This window comes from Galeopterus variegatus, unplaced genomic scaffold, assembly GCF_000696425.1.
Source record: "Galeopterus variegatus unplaced genomic scaffold, G_variegatus-3.0.2 Scaffold2259, whole genome shotgun sequence".
Lineage (NCBI taxonomy): Eukaryota > Metazoa > Chordata > Mammalia > Dermoptera > Cynocephalidae > Galeopterus > Galeopterus variegatus.
The window spans coordinates 146494-153459 of record NW_007728370.1 but is presented as its reverse complement, the minus strand read 5'-3'; the positions used below and the strand labels follow the sequence as shown (position 1 = coordinate 153459).

At 39.2% G+C, this 6966-nt stretch overlaps 1 long non-coding RNA gene across 1 annotated transcript in view; it reads left to right on the top strand.

Moving 5' to 3' along the window:
- Window positions 1–3214: 3214 nt before the first annotated feature.
- LOC103597269 overlaps window positions 3215–6966 on the top strand; it is a 53992-nt gene continuing 50240 nt past the window's right edge. Inside the window, exon 1 of the long non-coding RNA XR_551095.1 lies at window positions 3215–3409. This is a non-coding gene — a long non-coding RNA (uncharacterized LOC103597269). The remainder of the gene's footprint in view (window positions 3410–6966) is intronic.

Below are 6966 nucleotides of genomic sequence, written 5' to 3'. Positions count from 1 at the left end.
ACGGAAAAAAAAAAAAAAAAAAAAAAAAAAAAAAAAAAAATTTTGGCTTTTTGTTTCTTTAAGATTTTTTTATTCTTATTTCTTAGTTTACAGCTTTTACTTGGTTTTAAGTCTTTTAGAATCATTTAGCATCACATTTTAATCTTTTATTCTCCCTTCCCTTCCTTTTTCATGCCCTCACTTTCTTACCTTTTCTCTTATTTATCTGTCAATCAATCTAGTTCAAATGATGACTTCTAAGCACATTGAAATTAAGAGAGCTTCTTTGCCCCAGACCCCTTCCTGCCAGCTGCCACCATACCTACACTTTTCTTTTCATTAATGTTGTTTTTGACACAGAGTTCTATGCAATCTTTATTTTCATATTGTATGGTTTAAAATCCATAGTCTCTAGCTGTTTTAATTAATTTCTTCTGGTTGAAAAGAACAAATCCATTCCAATGACCTCGAGTGATAGACATTTTACTGTAATGAATATAAAAATAAGGAAACTGGAATCTCAGCCACTATGTGGGCCAGGTACCCTGCCAGTCCTATGGGAAGTCTTCAGGAAGAGCTGGAACTCTTGTGGAGTTGGGCCTCACAGACACTAGAACCCAAAAAATTTTTTAAAGTTCGGAAGCAAATGCAATATCAATGTGGGAATCTTTATTGCATACCTTGTTAATACACGAAACCTAACTAAATCCTGACTTCAAAGATAAGAAGAGAATTGTATGGACATCCAGGAATAAGAAGCGTGCCACCCAGAAGGGAAACAGCTGTCATGTTCAGATAGCCCCAGATTCCTCCAAAGCAATATTCATTACAGAAGACAGAGGAGCAAGTTTATATGAAGGGTCTTCAAAAGTTCATGGAAAGATTTGTATTATCTTTTAATTCTATTTTTCCATGAACTTTTTGAATTACCCTTGTAACTGTTGCTACTCAAAAGTGTGGCCCATGAACCAGCAGCACTGGCATCACTTGGGAGCTTATTAGAAATGCAGAATCTCAGTCACCGCTCCAGATCTATTAAAGCAGAATTTGCATTTTGACCAGATGTACGGATGATTCCTATGCATATTAAAGTTTGAACAGCACCAGTCTATACAGTTCTGTGGGAAAGAATAATGGGATGCAATTTTTAAAATCCATTCAAGGAGTTCCTCTAGTATAAAGATAACAAATTAACATTCTCAAATCTGAAAAAACTAAAGCAGGGCTTCTCGACCCCGGCTGTTTCTTTGACCTTTGCTTGCAACTTTCTTTGGTCTTTTTTGGCTTAAAAGAGCCTGTTTATGTAATTTCTTTGAGATTGGAGGTATTCATTTGCACACCAGAATCACTCGAGGAATTTTTTTTTAGAATTCTGTTGCATGGATCTTACACTCAGAGAACCTAATTGAATCAGTCTGGTATGATGCTCAGAAGTCAGTAGTTTTTCAGAAGCTCCCAAGGTCATTACAATATGCAGCCAAGGTTGAGAATCATGGAACCAAGGAAAACTAAGTCCATGAAATTTTCTTGAAAAAATAGCTGAAAGATAGACACCAGACAACATAGAAATGAATCAAAATGAAAAACTCAGGAATGAAGAAGCTGTAGCAAAAGGAAATAAATGAATCTGTTTAGAAACAAACCACAACTAAACTGGGAATTTTGGTTAAAGAATATAATAATTGGGGCTTTAGAAGGCAAATATACTGTTGTGTACCCCCTAAACTTCTATTTATGGTTGGTGAACTCTATCACTAAATCTGTTATTTTCTGGGTTTTGTTTGTTTGTTTGTTTACATCATCAGTTCTCTGGTTTTCAAATTACAGATTCTTGCTCCATGGCTTTCCCTCAGCTAGGAGACTTAATGGAAATGGTGGTGACTTACCTTGCCAGGCTGCTCTCAAACTGGGTTTCTAAAAGGGAGCCAGGAATATAGAATAGGGGAAAGCTAGGGAAAGCCTTGTGCTATTGGATTGGAATTAGAGGTATCGGCATGAACTCATGATTATATTTGTACAATCTGCACAGCTCCCAGCTCTCTGGGGCCCTGCCTTGCAGATTCCAACACTTCAACTGTCCCAACCTCTGAGCTCTTCCTCCTCAGCTGGGTTCCGGATTGCCACACTGCAGTTGGGAAAATTTCCCCAGGAAGAGAGCCAGGATTATCATGAGGCTCACCTCTTAAGTTTCCTTGCCTTGAGGGATTGATTGCAGTCTTGTGTCACCTACTCTGTCTGCATGGTGTTGCTTATTCACCCGTGTCTGAAAAAACCTGCCTTAGATATTTTGTCAAGTTCTACGGTTAAGGCAAGAGGGCTACTACCAGATATTCCGTGAAAGACCGAAGTGGAAGTGCTGGGCTATATATTTGATAATAGTATCATATTAGTGTTAAATTTTCTGAAATTGATCATTGTACTATGGTTATGAAAGAACACCTCATTCTTAGGATATACATGATGAAGTATTTGGGATAATGGGTTGTGATGTCTGCAATTTTCTCTCAAATGGTTCATTCAAAATAATATGCATAGCAATAGTTTGTATATGTATATTTGTAGAGGCAGCAAGAAAGAGATATTGATAAAGCATATATGGAAAATGTTATCAGTGGTGAATCTACTGAGGGGTATATGAGAATTCATTGTACATTTTTGTAACTTTTCTGTAAGTTTGAATTTTTTTCAAAATAACAGATAAACAAAGCATCCCATTGAGTGTGGACAGAACTTAGTGACTCACTTCCAAAGCTTAGTGTATGGAGAGAAAAAAATATTAACTTTACAGTGGAGAAAGCTGGCAGACACCACCTTAACCAAGTGGTCAAAGTTAATATCAACAGCGATAGGTCGTGTGATATCACACACCCACATGAAAGGGCATTTCATCTCTGTGGTCTTCTCACTCAAACTATAGAACTAGTGGGTGTCACCAATATGCCTTTCCTTAAATATCATTTTAAATTGGGTAAATATTAGCCATTTCATCTTATTTCTACCTAGATAAGTAGCAACTGTCTCTAGAGAAAGTAGATTTTATTCTAATTTTATAGTCCAGAGAAATTGATGACATTTTTATAATGCAGTGCTTTTTATTTTTATGTATCATCCTGTTTTAACACAAATGCCAATGTTACTGCTAGAGAAAGTAGATTTTATTCTAATTTTATAGTCCAGAGAAATTGATGACATTTTTATAATACAGTGCTTTTTATTTTTATGTATCATCCTGTTTTAACACAAATGCCAATGTTACTGAATGGATGCCAGGCACAAGATCTGAAGAAGGAAGAAGGAGGAAAGCCATAAAGTGTGAGAGGGACTCGACCTGTCTGGCTTTGAAGATGGAGGAAGGGGGCCATTGCTGAGGAACGTGGGAAGCCTCTAGAACTTGGGAACAGCCTTACGCTGACAGACAGCAAGGAAACAGGTACCTCAGTCCTATAACGGGTCCTACCCTCAAGCCTTCAGAATGGAACACAGACTGCCACCTTGATTTTAGTTTGATGTGACCATTCTGATTCTCTGACCTATAGAATTATAAGATAATGAATTATAAGATAAGGGTTTTGTTTTATGCCGCATGAAGTATATATGGGAATTCATCCTATATACACTAAGCCACCAAGTTTGTGATAATTTGTTATGGCTGCAATAGAAAACTAATACACTGAGAAGGTGAAATTTCAGCAAAGACTTGAAGGAGGTGAGAGAGGGCGCCATGAGGAGATCTGGGGAAAGAGCGTTTCCAGGCACAGAGATCAGCAAGTGCAAAGGCCCTGAGTTGTGAGCATGTGTGGCATGTCCGAGGACCGGTTAGGAGGCCAGAGTGCCTAATATACAGTGAGCAAGGAAGAGATTCATAGACCAGGACGTCAGAGCAGGCAGGTTACCTTCCGACTGGCTGCATTTCCTAGACAGCCACTGTCACCTTTCCCAGCTGAGAAATTAGGCACTCAGCCCACTATCCCCCACTACCTAACTCCGTTCATGCAAGCAGTAGTTTTGGAGCATCTTCATTGTTTGGCTACTTCACAAATAATGTCCACTGTCATAGAGTTGGCCTGACTAGACGTCCCCAGGTTACCCCGTTTCCAGGAGCTGGTTTTCAGACCTGAGAAGCTGGCTTGCCCTGGCTCTGGCCACTTTGAAAGTCAGCATGGCTCTATTCCTTTATAACCAGTAATCTTTCTGACACCTACCTTTCAAAGATTAGGATTCCTGAAAAGTTGGTTGTGGCAAGAACCCTGATGTGCTGGCTTTCCTTGTAGGATTTAGCATCAGCCTGCAAGACAGGAGGAATTTTTGATACTCAACTCCCTGCCTTTGTGGCTGTCATCATTTTATCTTTCTGGCTGTTGAGAATATATATTTTGGCAGACATAGAGATGAACTGGCCATCTTTACATCTGTCAAGTTCCAAAGCACTGTTACCAAGCTTCAGAGGCCACATGTCAGTAAATTTTTCCTTTCAATTCTGAGTCTACGATAACTGGATGTGATTTATCTCAACGTTGACAGTTTCCGCCCAAGGTACGTGTGGTTGGTTTGGAGTGAATGACCCCTCTTTCCCCTCGTGGTAGGAGAATATGTGCTCGCCAGCTTGCACAGAGAACAGAGTAACTGAAGCAGAACAGGACAAAAGGAATGTCTCCCAATTTCTATTTTTGAATTGTTCCCGAAGTCCCCACTTGGAATACTTCCGGTGTACTTACATTTACTGTTTCTGTTCTTGATGTTGATGTCAAGGGTGACTTATTGGATCCTGGTTAATTATTAATTATTCCAAATATCCTCAGTGCCTAGCACCATGCCAGGCTGTCAGTAAATATTTTAAAAATTCATTCATTCAACTCATAAAATGAATGGTCCTTTTACAGTTTTTGTCTTCAACATTGGAAATAGGTGAAATTTGGTGGTGCTGACAATTATTATGTATTTGAGAAAAGCACTGCATTGCTTTGTACTTCACGGGTTGAAAATATTTTTGAGGAAGTTTTATCTCGTGGTAATACTATACGTTTATTAAAAATTGATAGTAAATTAAGTAGAGGAAATTAAATAAATTTAAAAGTGAGCCCATAGGGATAAACTAATGAAACATTTTATCATGTTTTGTAACTGGAAAAAAAAATTCTCCTAGATGAATAATTCAGTCCACTGTAGGGGGTTAAATATGGTAAAATGGGTATAAGTAACTGATCCCAGTTACTCTCTTCTTCCTTTAGTAGCTGGGGCCTCTGTGTGATTACAGACATCAACTGAGCTCTCAAAACTTCCTTGTGATTCCTGCCAGTGTTATGAGACCAGGCAACACAGTGTCTCAAGCAAGACCAATTCAATGAAATAAACTTTGACAAGAGATCTATATGCATTATTTCCTTTCTTACACTGCATAGTCTCCTATAGATTCAGCTACCCTCCCATTCCCAGACCTTCTGAAATCCATAATAAGCCACAAGTTATTAGATAAAAATGGTGGAATAAGTCTGCAAATGACATTTTCCCCCAAATGCAGAGGCATTTGTCCTTTGGGAGTATATTTGTCAGCTTCGGCTGCTATAACAAAATAACGTAAATACCATTAATAGCATAAATGGGTAGCTTAAACAGCAAGCAGTTATTTCTCACAGTTCTAAAGGATGGAAGTGCAAGATCAGGGTGCAGCATGGTTGGGTTCTTGGTGAGGGCCCTCGCCTGGGTTGCAGACTGCTGACTTTGCATCGTATCCTCACATGGCGGAAAGAGGGTGAGCCAGCTCTCTGGCCTCTTCTTATAGGGGTGATACCCATTCATGAAGGCTCCACCCTCTTAACCTAATTATCTCTCAAATGCCCTACCTGCAAACACCATCACATTGGGGATGAGATTTCAACATATGAAATTTTGGGAGACACAAATATTCAGTCCATAACTGTCGGGCCTCTCTGAGCCAGAGGCCGACAAAACCGAGCGGGAAGAGACCCCGGTCCAGCCGGGGGTCCCTTGTGGGGCTGAGCGGGATGATGAGTGTCGCTGGCACGGCCCTTCCCCCCCAGGATCTTCCTCCCCGGGGGCCGAGAAAGAACACCACCGAGCCAGGAGAGTGGTCAAAGCCGGAACTCCGTTTATTAGAGAGGTGTTGGAGTTTATATAGAGGAAGAAAGCGGATTTATCAAAACTTTAGAAAATTTAAGTCACGTGAACTTGAAAAAATACTTATTTATTTAATGAGCGCGCATTAATTATAAGCCAATTAGGTACCTTGCACATAAAACAATTACATAAACAGACATGAACATATAGACATGACATACAGCTTACGCACGCATATATGCAGACATAAACAACAAGAACAAACAAGGATCTTATAAGTTTTGTTTAAGATGTATAAGTTTTGTTTAAGATGTAAATAAAGCTTATTAGTAAAAAGGACAGTCAGGTTTAGATTGCGGGTTTTTTTTTTTTAAAAGACTTACTGGTGAGGCCTCACCCTGCCTTAAGGAAAGCAAGATAACAAATTTACATTGTAAAGCAAAGTATGCAAGCCTTTTCAAGAAGATGGAGAGATTTTCTTAAAATACCAAGTGGATGCGAGAAAATTTGAGATCATCTAATTAAACAGGTAAATCTTAGTCTATATTTTTGTTTCTCAAATGAGTTACTGAGCTCAAGAGCTGAGAAATGAAATCATTTGACTCTTGAGGTTTCAAGGAGAAGAGCAGGAGACCCAAAAGGGGTCTGTTTGGCCATGGGTGCTTTTCTTCATAAAACTCCAGAGTCTTCAGAGAAAAAGAGTAGCACATGCAGTAAGAACCACTGCTTTTAAGAGAGGAAAGAAGCATCATGCAGATAAGAAAGAAAAACATGATCAAACTTGAATTCTTTCTGGAGCCACCTTAAAGCCAAGAAAACTGCAAATCAAAAATCAATTGAATTGTCAGGTTGGGGAGGAGATTGACGGCATAAAGACTATCAGAGAAAAGGTTAAGGGGGCCTTCTACCACC